The sequence below is a fragment of the Zootermopsis nevadensis genome, unplaced genomic scaffold (assembly GCF_977971745.1).
Source record: "Zootermopsis nevadensis isolate Lab colony 2312 unplaced genomic scaffold, Znev_1.0 Znev_ptg000006l, whole genome shotgun sequence".
In the NCBI taxonomy this organism is placed as follows: domain Eukaryota; kingdom Metazoa; phylum Arthropoda; class Insecta; order Blattodea; family Termopsidae; genus Zootermopsis; species Zootermopsis nevadensis.
In genome coordinates this window covers 7,706,955-7,729,079 of record NW_028259138.1, presented here as the reverse complement: position 1 = coordinate 7,729,079, position 22,125 = coordinate 7,706,955, and the positions used below count along the sequence as shown (strand labels likewise).

Sequence of the window (22,125 nt, the reverse complement as noted above, 5' to 3'; positions counted from 1 at the left end):
CAAGTTACGTGTATTTTATCATAATATATTTCTGAAGACTAAATTCTGAATCACTGGTTTCATAATCAACGCAAAATATAGTAATGTATTCTTTGCAGGAAGGAGTGTAATTTTGTTGTGCTCCATTATTCCCGCCATTTTCATACCCTAAAAGCTTTTTAAGCTATTACAATTTCAGGAGAGAATGAACATCTTGTAAAATTGTAAACAGCAGAGAAGAACCTCTTTTGAAAGGGATGAAATGATACAGAATGATTATGATAATAATGATGATGACGGTGAGACTAAAGAACAAAAATGCCACTCAGAGAATAAAAACACGAAGATGGCTTAAGTAAACAACAGTAGGGTAGGTTGGGGAGAAAACAGAATATAAATTGCAGTATATAGCCTAACTTGTGTTTCAAGAACAAACAATAAAATTAAAGTCTTCCTCTGCGTTAATAAAACCTCATCAAGTTACAACTACGGGTATATTCGACGAGAAAACGTAATTTCTCTAACATCTTACAGCTATATTTTACGTAAAATCAGACATCATGAAATGTTTCAAAATTTCTACAGAGGCGAAAACATTTTACAGTTTAATGTACATTCCGTATTTAAGAGCTGACAAGAGCGATGTTCCTTAAAATTACTTCCTTTAATTTTATCGCCCTTTTCATAAATGAAGAGGGCAAATACACAGAAATTATTTTCCGTTCGAAATGAGGTTAGTCTAGAAACAAAACCAGAGAACATTAAGTTCATATTCACGTACCAGAATATACGAATAACCCATAATATATCTAACAAATAAATACAAGATGTGGCTAATTCAAATGTTTAAAACTACATACGCCAAGAAGTCAACAACAAACCGAATTTTGAGTTCAGGATATTTTAACTTCCCATCTTTTACTTCAAAATCTAAAGATTTAAAAGGATTATGATTTTAGTTATTGAATGTTATTGGTGTTAAATTTGGTCTCTCTGCCTATGGAGGACTACACACGAAAGCGTTTTGAGAACAAAGCACCGAGAAAAATATTTGGACCCAAGAGAGGAGAATTAACAGCATGGTAGAGAAAACTGCAAATTTATGAGCTTCATAATTTGTAATCATCACCACATTTTATTTGTGCTATAAAATTACAAATTACAAGACGGGCAGGATACGTACAACACGTGAGTCAATGACAAATATACAACATTTCAGCCCGAAAATCTGAGTCGACCAGAGAATGTGAGACATCTACTTTTAGACAGAATGGATTTTGAAGTGAACTGACAGATACGAGCTGGATGATAGCGGTTCGATTCCTGGCACTAGGAGTCGCTCACTTCCACCACATCCAGACCAGATCTGGAAAACATCCAATCACTTATTCAATGGGAAACCGGGCGTACAATCCGCAAGCAAGGCGTTCGATCCCGAAGCAGTCCACTCACCCCCATTCAACACAGACGTTAAAGGGAATGTGCGGTAATTTGGGATGAAAAAACGAAGTGTATGGTTTTCATTAGTTTTAGTAATTCTGGATTTCTTTTATGGAATTACGGTGCCATTGTGTGTCTAAAGCACCTCCCATTTCTTGTAGGTGCAATAATGTGGTGCATTTAAGGCTAGTTTTCCAAACCTTATTCTCAGAAAAATGTACCTTTGTCTCAGTAAATATTCATCTCAGGACCATTAAGAATTTACGCTATGTAGGGGCAGTTTTTGAGAAACTACTAATTTTGTAAGTTCTCAAATAAATAAAAAATAAATTTATGTATTGTTTCGGTTTTAAATATAGGGAGGAAATGTCAATTCCAAAAAAGTCTAGAAATTTTTATGTTTTTATCAGTTTGAGGGAATGTCAATGTGTCAAAATATAGTGAATGATTTCAAAAGTTTGTAACCATTGCATGAACAGATCCCGAGGAAAAGTTAAATGATTCTAAGACATTTGCTGTTGCTGACATATAAAGTACAACCTCCACTTAAAATATGTATGCCTACAGTGCTGCCACCAATGCGTTGTGCTTAGGAACAAGGACACAAGCACAACTTTAACAAAACGACTTTCCATGTTCTCGCCTTGATTAAAAATATCTTGCGAAGATACGTCTGTAAAAATTCTAAAATTGACAGGGTTACTTAAATATTTATTTTCAATAATTTATCTTATTTGTCTGAAAAATAAACATGTCTACCACTGACAAATGACAAGAGTGTTAAATACGGTTTTCCTTAATCGAAACATTAGATCAACTGAAATGAAATCTTTGCTTCACATAAAACATGTAAGCGTACGTCCCTTGCACTTAAAGTTGTTTCTAACAAGTTCCGCTATTGCGATGTTCTTTTGTTACACTCTACATTTTCTTAAACTTTCTACGTCCTTTCTTTTCTCCTGACGTCACTACAACATCTTTAAAATGCACACAACCTCTTCACTCCACGGCCCCCAATTGTAAGTACGTGATATTTCAAATCTATTAGTGTAGACAACTGCGAAGTGTCTGTGGCCCTGAACCCTGCTACAACATTACAATTATTGTCTTTAGTTTCTCGCGGCTGGAGTTCAATATAATATACATAAAACGTCGAAAAACTTATAACATTCGCACGGCTCATCCAAGAAAGACGAAGTTATACATCACATTTGTAAAAGCTGGTGCTAACGACAGCAGGCATAACTAGTATCACGTTCTTGATTTCAGACTGTTGTATCTGTTAAATGTAATTCTATAAGTTAATTTCAATATTTCATTTTTAAAAACTTGACAGTGTTCCAGAATATTTTCATGTCAATTTTATTTTAATCACAATTTGTGTTACATTTTGTAATGACAGTGGAACCTCGAAATAACGCACCCAATTTTACAGATTTAATCATGTCCCCCAATACGATTACAAATGTTTCACGTCGTAAACTCGCAACACGGGAACTTTTGCTGTCCCCCGACACCCGCGTTAAATCGAAGCTCAACTGTTTTTTTGGTAGTCAGTTTCCTTCATTTCTGAAACCTCAATTATGAGGACAGAAATAAAATAAATTAAAATGCGAGTTTATGCAACGATTCTCATCATATTTCACCCTCAACCCCAGCAAGTGCTGAATCCAGAGACCTGTAACTGATTTATTAATTTATTCTTTTTATCGTAACAGCATACACAGGTTAGCCTATCAAGCTTATAATGATCTGATATTTCTGTGGATGATGAAATGGAAAGGATCTAGCAAAATTAAAATAAACTACATTATCACCCGTATGGTGATAAGACAATAAAATTCTTAAAAAAATTATTTTTAATTTTTTTAGAGAATTGTGCCTTTTCTCATTTCTTTGCTGAATAAACTTGTCCAAGTCGGAATTAAGTGAAAAACTGGTAGAACGTAAAGCTCTAAATTACTTTCCTATTACACCTGCCTTGTCTAAGACACAACACTGGAATTGTGGGTTCAGATTCAACTGCAGGCATTAATATGTGTCCCAGGGCACAATGTTATTCTATCCTGTATAAAAATGATATTGCGACGGGCCGATGTCTTACTAAAATATCTAAAATAATTAATAGTTTCAGAAGTGAATTCTAAATTGGACCAGGTCAGAAATTCCAAAACGTAAAAACTGAAGAAGTAGTTCCTTATTAAGCACTTTGCTTCAGTTATAATAATTAATTTTGTTTGTTCATTTAACGACAATTTTTTAACTTCATTAGTCAAGCGTATGATAATTCTGAGTGATGCATTGCAAAGGATATGAAATGAAGTAATACTAAAGTTTATTTGTTTGGACGGACACAGAAGTTCTACAATACCATTAAAGTAGATGCTGATTCAAATGATTGAGTTGTTCAATACGAGTTCTTTTATTGCTATAAACGCTTCAGCTACAAAGAATATTTGAGCCTGTAGTGACAAACTTTCGAGTTCCAGACACGAAAATACATACGTAAACCCTATCACATTATCTTAACATTTCTCACAAAAATACTATCGGGAACAAAAAGTAGTAGTTAGTTTTGAATGTTATGGTACACCGAACCACCTACTAAGGAAGCTTGTATTCAGAAGATATTATGTACGAAATTTGGTCTCGGTACAGGCCCTTGTGACTGAACTTCCCTGGTTAACGTCGAGACGCTACTTTAAGGGAAGTCACCACCCTCTCCTTACAAATCATTCATGATTACCTTCCAATCTTTTTCGATGGCACACAATGTTTAAAGTTGAAACAGCGTCGTTAAATAATCCAACAATCAACCGATAAAGACAGCTATGAGGTATGCGTAACCATGACGCAAAACAGTTTCAGAAATGAAGGACGCATTATTCATCCGTGAGTCACGGAATCGTTCATATTCAGAACCAACGCAATAATAATAAAAAAATGGATGTAGAAAACGGTTACTAAGTTGCGTTCTTCATAAATATTTTTGGGGGGTTATCAACCCTGGGATTGGTTGGCAATCCCATTTCGGGGTTTTCTTGCGAAGATATCACGGTGGTTTCGCTTTGCCTTCCGTGGCCAGTCTTTATCCACCAGACTGGAAGAGGAGACGCGGACAAACATCCATGCCTTGAGTGGGACTCGAACCCACGGTTTCAGCACCCATCGCACGAGGTCCATCCCTCAGACCGCGTGGTCACTGCGGCCGGCAAAATATTATTAGGACTATCTAATCAAGGAGGATAAGACAGGCAGGACTTGGAACAGCACACAAAATTTCTACTGGAAAACATTAACAAAAAACACTTGTAAGCCCTAAGCGTAAACTTAAGGATAATATTAAAATGGATCTTTAAATAAATTACATATTTGTGAATGTGGATTGAATATTTTTGGTTCAGAATATGGTCCAGTGGTTGGTTCTCGTAATTACCATAACAAACATCAAATTTCCCTAAAGACGATAAATATCCTGATCAGCTTCTCAAGAACAAGCCTTCTCCAGCTTGTTTAGTATAAAACAATTTATACTGCAGACATTAAACGATATACCTCCAGCGATAAATCAATTTGAACGTAATACGTGACAGGAATTACCACCTTGCAGTTATGTTATGTTACCCATAATGCATTGTCTGGAGCTAAGAAGGGCAAACCAAGCCGAGGGAAGTGGTAACACTCCGGAACACAGGAAATGGACCTATAAGGGCATAGATAAATTGCAGTTCGCTCGGCTCGCAGTCCCACCGCCCGCCCAAACACAGGTCCACTAAATTGACCGACCACGAGGAACAATAATTTATAGCGCGCTATTTCATGGCAAAGCGAATGTTACAACCTAACCAATCAGGCATGGCACATAGCCAGACCAATAGGAAGTCATTCTCAATAAAGGCTGTCGTGCAAGACTCAGTCTTAAACAAACTAGCATGCAAAGTCTTGCATAAATACTTCAACATCAGCCGATATGTAAACAAGAAGGTGCTATTAAACACAGTCATTGAATATCAAATCTAAAACTTCTTGACGATGGTGAAGAGTCAATTGAATAAAATTTTTGGATATTATCCATCGTCTAGTAAATATAAAACGTAAAACGACGTTTCGGAGATGGGACTCTATCTCCGTCTTCAGGTTCCTACACAGTTGGGCCCACTAGATAGAGCTAATCCCCATCTCCGAAACGTCGTTTTACGTTTTATATTTACTAGACGATAGATAATATCCAAAAATTTTATTCAATTGACAGTCATTGAAGTTCAACATTTCACTGTATGAAACTTAATATTCTCACGACGGACAAAATAAGTCGACTGTAGTCTTATGAGTGATGGATGTTGAGTCATCCCGGCTACAGTTCAGATCATCTGCTTAGTTTCAGGACGTACCGGGTTTGAATCTCGGCCCAGTGTTCATTTATTAGGTGTTCCTCTCCCTGTAACTTGACCGAAGGACACCTTCACGGACAGTACGTTTACATATTGCTGTTATTCTTACTGCCAACGCCTTGTTATTGTTACTTTATATTTGTTATTACGACACGGCTCTAAGACGTCAGTAGAGCCTTACCAGCTTTGCTATGCTGCAAGTTGTAAACTGTCTTCACTCGCCTGTGCAGGCTGTTCGTGTTGCATTATCGTACGATTTTTCTGTGACCATAAAGCACGCAATTTGGTGTCGACTGCTGTAAACATCAATATTCAGGGTAACTTAAGAACCTTAGATGTACAGCGATGTAATTAACTTCGTGTTTAATTACTAACCTAGCGTTTTTAACAAAGTTTTCAGTAACATCACAAATGTGCTTGGTTTTGAAACCGTATATAGAACGTACATCACAGGTCCTGCGATACATGACGTCCACAGAATATCTGCAGTCTATAAACCACAAATAATTATATTTATATTTTTATTATTCGGTTTGGCCTCTAAACTAAACATTGCCTGTTGTGTTGAACAGTCTGTATAATGTTAGCATTTTAGTCTGTAACGTCATAAATAATAAAAAAATTACTACATTTTCCAAGTACGAAATTCCTCATTACGTAATACAAATAACACGATTCATCCATCTTATGTTTAACAATTAATTTAGTTATTTTGTTTTCAGACATTTGTTTTAATATATCCAAATTATTTATTACGTACATAGTTATATTAAGAGTGTTACATGTTTTGACTTAATGGCATTTATTTTTCAGTTCTGTACATATTCACTTCGACACCAATGTCTTTGGTAGCTTGTAAAAATGTAAGTAAAGTAAAGTTTGTCCCACTATACGCCATGTAGGCGTTTGGGGTGAGAGGAGGTATAGCTCCTCTCTTCCTTGACCTCGGCACTAGATGGGGGTGAGTGGTCAGCATCACGCCCCGGCCGGCTTTACCCCCGGGAAAGGACCCCGGTACCCATTGTAGAGGAGGCTGGGTGGGCCCCAGAGTCGGTCTGGTCGCAAAGGCTAGAGGAAAAATCCTCTGCCCCCGTCGGGGATCGAACCCCGGTCGTCCAGCCCGAAGCTAGTCACTATACTGACTGAGCTATCCCGGCTCATAGCTTGTAAAAATGTATTATAGGTAATTCTGTGTGATATCTTCATTCTACCTCAAGAACTTAACATCATCATGTAGAAATTAAAACCATCAACGCACTTGATCGACACAAATAAACATCTTACTTGGTCTGAAAGGCTACGACGAATCACCCTGTGAATAAAATTTAAAGTGTAAAGAAAGTTAGCTTCTCGCAGCAATGACGCCTGTGTTGTTAGCTTATAACTTTATCGGCTTCGCGAACAAGCCAAGTTTCGCAACTAATACGAGAAGGAGCATGTAAGAAAAGCCCGGTGTTATCATTTTACTCCAGCAGAGCAGACAGAAAAGATTCACGTGTTCAGGTGCTTTATGAAAGCCAACAGCAAAATTGAACTTTCCTTCGTAACTGTGGGGCAGACAGAACATGTTCTCAGATATCTAGTAAATCAACACATTCTAACTCACTTCTTCTCATACTTCTGCTCTTTTACAACAAATAACAGGTCTCGCGAGGCATCAAGTTACAAATCTTGGCCATGAAATAACATTACCGGCAGAGAGAAATAGGAAGAAAGACGCTGGGAAAAGCAGTTTCTGTATGAAATTTAATACGAGACTGAAATGAATACTTACTTCGCACTGTGTAAGTTATGCTTCACCCCTCCAAGCGCCTATTAGCTTCCGTGGTAATGGTGCCGTGAAACAGCTTTCAGAGTTAGTTATGAAGTCAGGAGTCACTAAGCCACTTCAGGCTGAAGTGTACCATTTTTATACGACGAGTATTCTATGTTGGAAAGCCTTGTTTTTCTTAAAAAGAAAACTTCTATTTCAGAGGAGCCTGCTGCCTCCATCATCAGGGTATAAATATCAAGAACTGGCAGGGGAAAATACAGAAGGGCTCACACACGGAACGAACAATCAATTGTGAAATGAGTGTCTTGTCGCCACAATATGGTACGTCCTTACTTTCCGGATAGAAGACTGCTTCAAAATCTGGTAAGCATCTGAAAGAATTAGGGGACAACCGTAGTTTCACGGTCGTCCAGCTTGAGGGTTTGACGGGGTGCCAACAAACTATCACCATAAAAGACCAGGATCTTGCGAAATCTCGCAAGGACCTCGGACGTGGTCCAACAGTTTTACTCCAATCATCTGGCTCAAGATATAGTCCACACGGTAAAGAACCTTCGAGTAACATAAAGGCAAGGATTTACTGAACAGATGATGGAACATCACTACACCAAGAATAATTTTGCTGCATAGAATTATTCTTGTGATTATCATAACTACAAAGTCGTTGTTAGCTTAGATTTCACCTCTGATCCTGGTAAACCCACAATTTTGAGTGACGAAAACTTATTTTCTCCATTGGAGAATTTGGAATTTTGTTTCTGAGTTGTAATGGAAGACCTAGGAGAAACCAGATGTCTCTATTTCTGCTCTGAAAGAGCCGCTGAAAGTTATGATCACGTTCATTTTCCTCGTATTTTAACAGCGTCAACCACGAAATGAACTGAATTCCAGAGGTTGTTTGACACATAAGAGTTCAGTCAGGATCCACTATCCAACAGAAAGCAATTCACCAGTTTTCCCAGTTACTGCAAAAAAAAAGAATCCGTCCATATATTTATTTTTCCTTCCGCGTATGATTCACGATCACTGTGTTGATCCTTGCGTCCTTGGAACCTTATATCCTTCACTTCAGTCTATAGCTTTGGTAAATTCTTTTGGGTAGTCTATCATGTTATGTAATACATAGCTTTTTTTTAGGATTCCGCCCATACGAAAGGATGTAAGAATGGGGTAGAATATTGCGAAAGAAGCGTGGACTGAATGTAAATGGAGGTAAATCCTACCTGAGATTGAGGGCGTGACGTTTGCCTTTTCCACTGTCACATCTCTGAATCTCGCCCTAAGGCTTTAAGGTGCCGTACATAAAATGTTGTTACGGTCCCTGTACAGCGCAATGCCTACACAGACGTAATGTTGCTTCAGTTTTATGACAGTAGTTTCTTGTAGCCTCCGTATTGTTAAAAGTACGGTACTTAAATTAAGGAGGTTAATAGGATTTGGATACACAGCACTGACTAGAAAAAACAAATATATCGAACATAATTCAGACAGTGGAAAATGCCAAAGAAATATTAGTACTTAAAATCGTTGCCACAAATCTATATGTTAAGTGCATGGATATGAAAGTCAGGCGAAACAAGGGAAAACAAAGCTTATACAGAGAATTCTTCTGAGCACAGTTCTTGGACCCATAACAGAGAGGCTAATGAGGGATGAAGAAATGTCACAGATCTTGCACTTCGCCAAATATTATTACAATTATTAAACCATCAAGGGAGAGACATCTCGCCAAATGACAAATGATAAATGCTCATAACATTTTGGTCGTAAGCCCAAAACAATGAGGCAACTTTGGTAACGTAGGTGTACATAAGAAAATAATATTAAACTAAACTAATTAATATTAAATTTTATCTTAAAAAATAAGAGTGCAATGATATGTAGGATTAGAGGTTCTCAAAGAAGTTTGTAAGAAGATGGCTGCCTTCCAGGATGTAGCGCTGCTGTCTGATAGAAGTTTATCAACCTTAAGAACTGATGATGGAGGTAGCAAAGACCTCTAAAACGTCGGTTAACTTCTACCACACTAAACAGCGCTACAACCTAAAATACAGCCATCTTCTGGAAGGATATGGACTCGATTCAGCTGGCTCAGGATAACGTCGAGTATCGGGTTCTTTTTTAAAATGGTAATGAACTGGAGGCTTACATAAAATGCTGTAATTTATTGACTTATTAAGCGACTATTAATTCCTAAGCAAGGTCTGTGTTCCGCGGAGTTAATCAGTCTTACCAAAACAAAACTTAAAACAAGTGTACATTTCACACTAATTTTTAAAAAGCTGGTTTTTCTCACAGGTTGTAAAACTACACATCAACCTTTCCTACGAAGATTGCTGTCTTCTGGGCTGTCGCGCCGTGTAGTCTGGTAGATGTATACCGACGTTTCAGAGGCCCAGACTTACCGTCGTGAAAATCTCAAATTCCACAACTTTTCCTACGCTTCCTGACACACGTAAACTCGTCCATATAATCCTAAGTTTTGAAACAATGTTTAAACGTAGTGGTTACGTTTTTAAAAATATAAATACCGTCATTAAACCAATAGAAACAAGAGTCGTCTTGCAACAACCTTATTTCATTACAAACAATTAACGAAAAACGGTTTCGCAACCCTTTAGTGTCTGTAGTGAGCAAAAGATTTACTTTCTGTTTAATTACGTACAATAAAATATTCAATGACTGAAATATAACCTTGCTCCTCTGGTATATGTAAGCGGTTAACGTTTCAACCCATTATTCCTGGGGCCGCGGTTTTTATAACCGTCTCCACTAATATTAGAATTAAAAGGGAGGACATAAAATCCGTCAGTACAATGAGAACCGACCACCTCCTGACAGACGTAGGTCGAAGTCTCGAAACGTCGTGTACCTTTGACAATGGACAACATCCTACTTAATATCGGTACAATGGTACAGATATAATTTTATCAGTAAAACTGCTTATTTCATTATACAAATAGTAAATTTAAGAGAATAACTTGAGCTTATTGAAAAGTACTAAAACAATAAGACGTATGGGGAGCACGGGGGTAACACACCATAAATTCCACTTCGTAGACACTATGTAGAAATGAGTTGTCAGATGCACTCTCTAGACGTTTTGTCACACGGAAAACCCGACTGTCTTCTATTGGATGCGTAGACTTCGCAGGAAAAATACATCCACGAATCGCAGTTCCTAAGCATATTACGATAAAGAAAGTGTGCTTTCGCGTTCTGTATTAGCTTAATAATAAACACTAGTGAAAATAACTTATGATGCCCACTTCTCTTGAGATGATTCAATCCTTATACATAAAATGATATAATCTAGTGAGCTATTTCTGAGCATAATTTCCATTAATACACATTCAGACCGCGTTAAATTTACTTCATAAAACCTAAAACTTCGGATCGTCTCCATGTTTATAACTGTTAAAAAATAAATGCTTTGTGTAGTATTTGTATATCCTGTATGTTTATTATCAGATTCCATTACATATTTTAATACATTTCGCAGCTTTACCAGTTATAGCCATAAAACAGATAATTTTTTGGAAGCCAAGTTGTTTATTCTAGAAAATTCCTTGACAAAAGGAGGTTAGTTTTCGAATATATTGTCTGCACCAAATTTCATGATCCTATCTTAGGTAAAACAAGTGTTACTCTCACCTCAGACGTGCTCGCGGCCACGATGGTAGAAATTATAAACGTACAGAGATGGAGAACGTCTAGTGGCATAGCTTTCATACCAAGTTTCGTTAAAATTCGTCCACTCTTTCAGAAATGATTAGGGTGAGAATCAACACGCGATAAAATACACACATTAACGGGCACAACAAAATGTGTAGATGTCAAATATGTAATTTCTAAATCGATTACAAGTTCTGCTGATACATTTTTCAGTTTCTTTTAAGGTGCTAACACAAACACCGCTTCGTTCATATTATTTATGAGTTCAATCTGTGTACCCAGTGCCATAAGATATCTGATTATAGGCAACACAATTCTGCTCACGGATTTTCACAGCCTCATTATTCTTCATGTTAATGGGATGACTGTAGATTAATTTTAACCGAAAGATCTATTACCTACACGAGTCTCAAAATTATAGGTTGCTGTGAATTAGCATTAATCTTCCATGAGAGTGTTAATTAAATATTTCTCGCCATCAATTTTGAGTTTTCTACATTAATAAATTCTTTAATCAACTTAGTTTACTCATAAACGCATGAATACAGTATGAAAGGGTAATGCGTAACAGTAATTAATTTAACCAGCGAAGTACGAAAGCAAAATGCTAACGTAATATTTTATTAAATATTGTTGAGAACCGCGAGGAAAAATATGGCGAAATTCAGTTGCCTCATAATGAACAGAACGCCTAGCAGTTTAAAAGTTCCCAGTGACAAAGTAGGAATAGATTATCCTTATTATTTAAGAACTCTAATTTATTATTATCATTCGATTTTATTTTAGAAATTTTCATAGTTTCCTTTGCCTCTAGATGTCCATCAAACACAAATACTATAAGCAAAGAATTTTATATATTTAATAAAAATTTCGTTGAGATTAAACACATTTTAAAGTAACTTTTGTATTGATGGCTTTTGTTTATTGCATTCCCTCTGCATAATATAAATATTTAATCATTACTGTGAGCTGTATAATAATTTAATTGTATTTACTAGTCTCATGTCTGTCTACCTGTAACTGGTCATTTTGGGTGTTAATGCAGCAAACTGAAATAAATAATTGAGCTGAATTGAATTAAATTAAATTACTATTAAATACTACATATTATCCTTGTCGCCATCGTTATTATTATAAATATGATTAATATCACACTGGTTGTAAAAAAATACCCAAATGGCCGAATGAACAAATAACCGATTGTTGTCATTATTATTAATGGCGATTAAGGTGACGATCATAAATTTGAATTTTCACTTTGAGATAAAAAATGACTGAAAGTACAGCAAAATTCTAAGGTGAATATATTTACACATTTACTAATGACCTTAGAAATCGATATAACGAGAAAGTTAAAAAATTATAATCTCTGCATGAGGGTATTAATATAAAAAATAAAATTTGAAGGTCGTGTTGTGATCCCTCTCACAGAAAATGTATAAATGCTTATACAATTCTGACTGGTAGTTCTAAATTTGTAAAAATCTGTGCATTGTGCGTGTATTAGAGAATGACATTTAAATTTAACTTTCGTAGGATATGGGGATGTGAACAGGACTGAGGTGGCTCAGGATATGGAATTTTTTGAAAACGATAATTAAACTTAGGTTTCCTTAAACAATCAGGCAAATTTCTATACAATGTGACTAGGAAGTGGCCGAAACTACCCATAACATGAAGTTTATTAATTTAAGTAAAATTTCATATCGTTTTGCCTACATACCCCTTACTGCTGTTATTTCACAGACATACATAATTATGTTACTATGTGCTAGATGAGCCACTAGCAAGACCCCCTTTAAAATTATTTAGTGAGTTTACTGTACCATACCGATTCAGAAGACGCATTTATTGAAAATTCACTTTCCTGTACCTGTGGACAATATTATAAACTCGACATGAATATACTATACGTGGAAATAGAAAGGAAATCATAGGATGAAACTAAAAGGGTGCAGAGTAGGAGCTATAAAAGGTTTATGTCCCATGTGAGGAAAGCAAAGTGATAAACATATTATCTTGGGCTGTAAAGAGACAGCAGACTGGCGCGCCAACTGACATGCATGAGTGGCTCAACTATCGCGACGAAATTACGTGCATTGGGTCCTCTACTTTTAATCTTGTTTATTGATGACATATGCCAAGTAATTAATCATTCTAAATGCCTTCGTTTCGCTGATGATATCAAAATTTTTCGTGCCATTAAATCTCCTAACGACTGCAATGAACTTCAAACTGACATTGACTCGGTACAAGGTTGGTGCACTGCTAACTTCATGAAACTCAATATTAGTAAAACTACAGTAATTTCCTTCTCCAGAAAAGCCACTACTTTGATCTTTGATTAAAAACTTTTTCAGTCTTCTATAACACGTACCGACACTATTAAAGACCTGGGAATATTTATCGACTCTAAGCTCCGATTTCACAACCATGTTGACCACATAGTTGCTGGGTCTTGTTCGCATATCAACCTTTTCGTTCTCTTCTTTCGAGTACCTCGGTCGTTTGGAATTCAATTACGACTACTGATGCCAACAAACTGGAGCGTATCTAACAGAAGTTTTCAGCCCTTTGTTAAAATCGTTTCCTCCCCCGTGTGCATTATATCTGCGCTAATGCTTTAGTGTACTTAAAACTCCAGACCCTGCGTAAGAGAAGGCATTCTAGTGATGCACTGTTCCTTTCACAGGTTTACCGCGGTTTTAAATGCTGTCCTTCCCTTCTGGAAGCTGTCGGTGTCCGCATCCCTGCTCGGAATCTGAGAGATTTTTCTATGTTCAGTTTTAGCCATTTGATCCAAAACAGTCCTTCTGCTATATGCGTATTAGCTGCTAATGTTGTCTGCAGGGACTTGGACATATTCGAGACGAAAATTGTCACACTTCTTCACATTCTATAATAATATAATTTACTTAATTGATTTAAATTATTTTTACAAATATGCTAATATATTTAGTTGCAATTTTCTTGTGTATTAACGTCCACCGTACTAATGCATTTTATATTCTGCTTGTTTTACCTTATATGTTTTTATTGTGTTCGTGTGCTCATCTCTGTGTTGTATCTGTAATTAGCCTTCTACCTGTTGATACAGCACATTAATAATAATAATAAAAAATTGAATTGAACTATTAACTGCTTTTTCCTAAAAGAAAGGAAAGTGTTTAGTGAAAGTGGGGAATTCAATAGACTGTCGCAAGCGATGGCTCCTAAACAACAGCTAACGATTATTACGGATTGGTGTAGAAATATATAAGTATTTGTTTACCTTTATATATTCTATAATTTATTCAGTTGAGTTATACGTGCAGAAAAACTAATCCGTCTAACACCGGGAATTTGCTGTCCACGACTCTAACATAACTCTAGTGACTCTGTTTACTGGGACCCTAAATGGAAAATCATATACATAACAGTACTGAGGAAAATAAGCGATACAACCAGAAGCAAAGATATAAAACTTACTTCTTAATTACAGGAACACTTTTTTGGACATTATCCACTGACTGAGGTTTTAGTTATTGACATACACAACGTTTCGAGACTGGCAATATTTCCATCTTCAGGTGACTGTCATTATATTGATATATTTTCAGTCGGAATCGAACCTGGGGCTTTTCATATGCTAGGCCAGAACGCTGACTACCAGACACCCAATTCGATCCCGGCCATTACCACTAACAGTATAAAAATGGTCAGTATGTCAACCAGTCACCTGAAGATAGAAGTATACCCAACTCCCGAAACGTCGTGCATGTCAAATATACCTCCGACAATAGACAATACCCAACAAAGTGTTTAAAAGATCAGCCATTGTCACAAAATTTTAGAGCAGTGTTTTCCAAATTGTGAAACGCGTACCACTGTTGGTACGCGGCAGAAAGGAAAAACCAAAAATTTACCCAAAATTTTATATACTGTCAGATGCATTCTTAATATAAAGAAACAAAAAACTTTTCTGATAAAACTCGCAAGTTCCTGTTTTTATATATCATAGCAATCGCTTGCCAGTTAACTGATTCTGACATAACTGGAAACACTTCTATAGAAAATAACACACTCGTATAGCTGAAGCGAGAAATTAAAGAATCTAAGATAAGATGATTCTGATACTGGAGACGCACCTATGGGGAAAAAGCGTCAAACGAGGCACTATACCGTGAGAAGCCAATAGTCTCTATTTGAACGTCAAGGAGGTCACAGGAAATTACTTTAAAAGGTTTTCCGTATTAGTGAACCAAACTATTCCACAGAAGCACTCATTAACATTCACAGTAAGTAGGTCACTTCAGCTACTGCTGAAATAACGTAATTTGTATGCGCTCTTGCAATGTAATGCTCCTTTACAGTTCCGTGTCCTTTAAATCGGAAATAGGCAAATGTACAGGAATTATCTATGATCTTCATACTTATTTTAGAATAGAAATCTTTCTATTTAAATCTTTATTTTTCGACATTATTCTCCATGCACGAATTTATCACCATGCGAGATTTGTGTTTGAATAAATTTCTGACAGAGAACCGTAATATTACTGTATACATGTCAAGAAAATGGTGAACAAATGGCAATACCAATAAAAACCGACGATCACATATAATCTCCGGTTGATAACTTATTTTAATTACTTGAGAATTGATACATGTTATTCAGTTTAATTTTATCTTTTATGCTAATTAACTCACTTGCTCACCAACTCCGTGGAGCAAAGTCCTTTTTTGTGAAATTAGCAATATGCTCAGCTAGTCAAGAGATGCCCCGTCTTGGAAGAAGGTTAATTACCGTGTTCACACGAGCTCGTCACTCGTATTCTTCTTCTTCTTCTTCTTCTTCTTCCTGTGGCTCTACAACCCAGTGTGGGGAACTTAGCCGCCTCCTGTCGGAGGTTTCTTAGTCTTTGAAGCGTGTATCTGTGAGTAGTGAGTGTTAAGCCCACTGCCTCTGCACAATTTCTTCTCAATCCCGATTTAGTTTGCTAGAGCCATCTAGTAGTGAATCAGGAAAGGCATGGGTGAGAAATGGCCGCTGAATTTTGCGTACGAAATATCTCGTAAAGTTCTTTTATATACCGTAAATCTACGACTTGGGACCACCGGTCCCCCCCCCCCCCCCCTCGATAGAAGTTGTGATACGGATTTTTATCACCCATAAAAATCCATCGACCTCGGCCGGTTTTGAACCCACGAACCTTGGGTCCACCGGCATCACTCTAGTACCATACAAAATACATCAGTGAAAACTATAGGTTACAGTTAATCAAATTTATTGTTTATTTATAAAAATTCCGCGAGTGACATTTACTTAGTTTTAGTAGTAGGAGTATTGAACAAAACACTCTCCTCCCACACGCCATTTCTCAATGCAGTTTAAATAATAAAAGTGTAAATTGATTACCATTAGAATACTTGGACATAACACTGAGTTCTCTTTAAATACGCTGACATGCGTAGGTTTCAGCGATGGATGACAATGTTTCACGACGAAAAATATGGTCCGAATCAAGCCCCACTTAACCCTAGCAATTATGAAAGCTGTCTATTCAAAACTGATGACTGCAGTAAGCGTGACCAGTTACGAATCTGCTGGTTATACCAACCAGTCAGTTATCCTCTTGTATGTTATTGTTTCTTGATTACTTAACTTTCGCATTCACCCAGCAAAATGTAATTACAGAACTCAGCGTCAATATTGGGATACTGAGGATATGCAACGTAACAAAACAAACATTCATTGCAACGCCAGCTCCTACACGCTTATGTTCTGTCAATTACACACACGTGTGCAAATGCATTAATTGAATTCCAAACTTTGGACGATGTAAACAAAGTACCTACAATAATTGGCACAAAACACAGTGCAAATACAATGCTTTGTAACAGTGCAAAAGTAAGGATATTCTAAGAAACTTTCACTGAGAAAATTTAAGTCTCCCTTGTTTGTAAAACCGTCCTTTAACCACTTTCGTTATCAGTTCAATTTAGAAAAATAAAGGCCATCTTTGTTTATGTGTTTCCTACGTAACTTGTAATTCACATTCTTTAAAATTTCTTGGCTTGTTTTCATGAAGGTCAATAGTTGGCAGAGAACTAATTTTCAACCATATTTTTCTGAGGAATTAAGCAGAACAGAAATGGGCAGTGTTTCTCGACGAGACACTTCGTTTGCTAAAGTTGTTTGTTTGTTTGTTTGTTTGTTTGTTCGTTGGGTTCTGTCTGACGACAGGTCCATATAAACAGAATCCTTCCATCCTTTTCTCGGACTGGGACCTGTTCATATACGTTCTTGGCAGATGATCCAGAAGTGGTTTGCCATTGCCTTCTTCTGTGTGTGAATGTAGTAATTGTTGGGATGCCACGGAGAAACCGGGGAAGCCCCCGGAGGAAAACTCTGTGTTGCCTAGACCACGGCCTTGCCCAACACAAGTTATAAATTCGGGCACCGCCGGGAATCGAACCCTAGACCCCAGGATTACAAGGCCAGCGTTCTAACCGCTAGACACTAAATGGCATACTGAAATCAACCGCGATAAAGGAAAAATGCGTATACATTACAAATAACCTGAAATTTTTATCTACATTACATTAAACTTACCTTGTAGTCGATTCAACCATGAAACAGACGGCTATGGTACGTACAAATGGGGACAAGCAGATTCCAGTGCAAACAAATCCCTCAGTCAATATGGATCTGAAAGAAAGAATTTATAGGTTTATAATACACTCCAAGAGGAAACATTACTGATGCAGACTACTGAAAACTTTTGGACACCAAATAGGAAAGTATTATTTGTGAATGCTTATCAAAATAAATTAGTTTGCTTCATTTTTCTCAATCATTCTTTGCGGATCGGTGTCAAACGGGCTGATGAGCCTAAAATAAAATAAAACACTTTCTATTGAATCGCCTTGTGTTTTGAAAAATGTTGTTCCTATCCTTCGACACAAATTTTAAACTCTTCTATTCACAATTTTTGTTCCTAACAGATCACACATTACTGACTGTAGCTAAATATTTATCGGTAAACTGATAGTAACCCAGCTTTTCAAGAAATTCCCACCGTTTACGTTCTTTGCTCTGTTCATATGAACCCACTTTCTCCTATCTTCACCCAGTTTAATCTACTCCAAACGCTCATAAAATATCCTTTGTGATCCATTTCAATATTAACCTCCCACGTGTGTCTGTCTTCCAGCCATTTCTCTTAGTTTTTCGGACTATAATTTTATTCTAATTTCCCTTCTTCCCTTTCTACATTAATTATATGTGTCAAACAGCTAATTATATACATTTAGTAAGTTTCTTTAGCTATTTCGTTGGGAAAAAAAAATTACGAATATAAATACGCTTACACTTTTCTGATTTTTTCTACCATTTACAATCCAGAAATAAAATTCCTTCGCAATTTGTAACATATTTAAGGTTATTTTACATATATTGGGAATGCAGAAAACATTTTTCGGAGTAAAACCTGCGGATGAAACCTGTGGAAGACGGAAAACTATTGTATACTTGTAATTGCCAACGGAACTTTCAACCAGTAAAAATGACGAAAACTACGAAATACATAATTCATGATAGTCTGTAACCCGGCCGAGCTTCAAAAGTAGTACCATTCCGGAACACAAATGTATTTTAAAGCTAAGTCGACTTCCTCTGTGTCAACTACAGTAAAAGCATATATTAATACATGATAACTGACTGTCTAGGACGAAGAATGCACATTCAGACTTGACGTACTCACTTCTAGGTTGATGTGTCGCGTAGTCTGGTAGAAGTACGAGGTGCGATCGGAAAGTTTCAAGACTGCGCCTATAAAAAACCGTACACTTATCTCAGGTATTAAATTCATCCATCACCCTCGAAGTAGTTCCCCTGGGAGTGAACACAACGATCCCAGCGTCGTTGCCAAGCCTGGAAGCATCCCTGGAAATCTTTTTTTATCAGCCTGTCAAGCACCATCTGCGATTCTGCCTGAATCTCTTCTATCGTCTCAAATCTCCTTCCCTTTAGCTGAATTTTCATCTTTGGGAAGAGGAAGAAGTCACACGGCGAATAAGGAGGGTGCGGGATGACGGCCACGGTGTTTGAGGCCAAAAACTGCCGAACTTTGAGGGCGGTGTGCGCTGGCGCGTTGTCATGATGCGTCGCATGTGGAGTTCTTCCTTTAAAATCAGCTGACAGGTCCCATAGCCTATCCCAACAATGTCGCACAAGTCGTTGATGGTACGACGTCGATCTTTGTGAATGGCCTGCCGAATCTTCGTAACATTTTCGGGCGTTGTGCTCGAAGATGGTCGTCCAGAACGCTCGTCATCATCGACAGAGGTTCGGCCATTTTTAAAACGTGAATGCCACACAAAAGTTTGTGCACGACCCATTGCGGACTCCCCAAATGCTTGCTTTAGCATTTCATAGGTTTCCGTAGCCGTTTTGGCGAGTCTTTGGCAAAATTTGATGCACACGCCATTCCGAAATCGCAGGAGGGTCGGTGTAATGCACTACCAAAACGCCCGTAACTAAGAAACAAATGCTAATTCGATGATACCGGCTGGCACACTGATTCACTATGAATGTAGGCCGCACCCCCTAGCGGCATAAGCTCGTACTACATCCGGTTCGCCCTCTATTGACACAGTCTTGAAACTTTCCGATCGCACCTCGCACCGACGTTTCAGAGGTGCTTGCTTGCTTGCTCCTTCACCAGGGCGTGAGTGTCTAGTAATGGAGGCAGCAAGGACGTCTGAAACGTTGGTAAACTTCTACCAGACTACACGGCGCAATAACCCAGAAGACAACCAACCATCTTCAATAAACATTCACCTCCGAGTTGCGAAGCTCACAGAAAGCAAATGAATTAACAAAATTTTAGAAGGTCGTACACTTAATTAACGTCGAAGTAAAACAGTTTTTGAAAACAATCACATCAAACGCCTGCCAGTTGTATAATTAATTAAGTTGTCTCAAGCCGTAATGTGCTTAACAATACTGCTTGTCTCCTACAAAAGTGAGTACTGGTAAAACAATGTCCTTATGTAGGCCTACATTTATTAACGCTAACAACTGAAGTGTTTCAAAATGCATTTACATTTGAATAAATTAGAGAAAAGGAAGAAAGCCCTAGAGACATCTGGGGGTGAGCTGAAGAAGCAGGGAACAATGGAAATGGTCTGAATGTCGTTTGTAAATGCGACGACGACCGTGGAGTTCCTTCAACCATAACAAATGCCAACAGAAACAAAGGCTGCAGGGTTCTCCAATGAAAATCAGTAACGTAACAGTGCAGAGATTTTATACGTTTTGGTATAAAAATACCACATTATAGGTAGGTCTGTCTGTATTTCATTCACTTGCGACAGCATGTTTCGGGCTCTAAAACCCATTTCAGGTCAACGTGTTGTCGCAGGTGAATTAAATGCAAGACAAAATAATAAAGTTGTGTATAATAACATTTTAAACATGTCGCTATTATACAATAAACTCATATCGACAATTGTATAGTTTATAACGACTTGTTATATAAAAAATTATTTCATTGCGTAAGATAGGCCTACAACAACTTGGCCAAAAACGTATTCAAAACGGTTTACAATATGGCTATCATTTAACGAAATACATATAAATAATGTATTATTGTGCAGTGTGTCTCTTGTAGTTTGCTACAGATTAACATAAACTTACTCAAAATCGTAAAGAACGCATTTGAAAATATGTCCGTGTTTATTTTAGATTATATTACACCTCTATTTGTAAATAACATATTATTAAGAACAAAGATATTAGTTTGCAAAATGATTATCAATAGTAACTTGAGTCCCACTGGGAAGGAGACATTAGAGGCAAGTTACAAGACATGACTGTTTACATTATTAGGACGATGAGATGTCATTACCCTGATGATAAAGGCAGTCAGCGCCTCTGAAACGTCGGAAAATATCTACCACGCTACATTGTGGTACATCCCAGAGGACAGATTCCCCAACGTGAGAACCTCAGACCACATCAAATCAATAATTACTTTACGAAGTTCCTAAAACAATTGTATTGGGATTAAACACAGGACACCGTGTGTACTTCATGAGACAATTGTCCCAGAAAGCGGATTACACTATATTGAAAGATGTAACAGCATTAAGCATGGCATTCTCGACATTTATAAAAGATGGTATGACTATTGAGCATTTAATTTACAACTGTGTCACCCATACGAAGTCATTTTTTCGGTTTAAATTTTTCTCTACATATTTTCGGTTCTTGCTATATTACCTTCGATATAAATCAGTACACTCGCATGCATCGTAAGTTGCCACTGTGCTCGCTAAATAATTCGATAAAGTACGTCTGTCTCAAAACAGTAAATCTACATTGAAATAGCATTTACTTTTGAAAAAAATATTTCGTCGGATTTAAAAATGTGTGATGGAGAAATAGGTATAAGCGTTAGTGCGTGAAATATCTTTCTGAGAAAATCCTTCAGCTTTAACCTCCACGTATCCATTTGGCAAGCCGACCGCTTCTCGATACTTCATACCTTACTCTTTGCAAATTGTTTCTCTCCTGGGATTCAAAAAGGCGGATCGGCTGAGATGCCGTCTGCCTTTATTTATTACATTTAAGGTACACTACACCAAGTAGAAAATCCAAACTCCACGTCACCTATATTTAACGTGCAAATTAAACTTTACTAGTAAAAAAAAAAGCCCCTTTTGTGTTGATTTAAGTCATGTGAATTATTAAATTTAAAAATGTTACCAACACGTAAATTTAAAAAGTTTGTATACAGCTAATCAATAGCCCATAAGACCACCATCTAAGAATGTTAATCCTTCCCTCACTGAACAATCCCGTATCATTAAACAATGGCCTAC

At 37.2% G+C, this 22,125-nt stretch overlaps 1 protein-coding gene across 6 annotated transcripts in view; it reads right to left on the bottom strand.

Moving 5' to 3' along the window:
- LOC110837522 (vanin-like protein 1) overlaps nt 1-22,125 on the bottom strand; it is a 207,790-nt gene that overhangs the window by 149,648 nt on the left and 36,017 nt on the right. For all 6 annotated transcript variants that reach the window (XM_087343643.1, XM_087343641.1, XM_087343644.1 and 3 more), the window contains exon 2: nt 17,852-17,947. The gene's annotated coding sequence lies outside the window, so the exon portion shown is untranslated. The remainder of the gene's footprint in view (nt 1-17,851; nt 17,948-22,125) is intronic.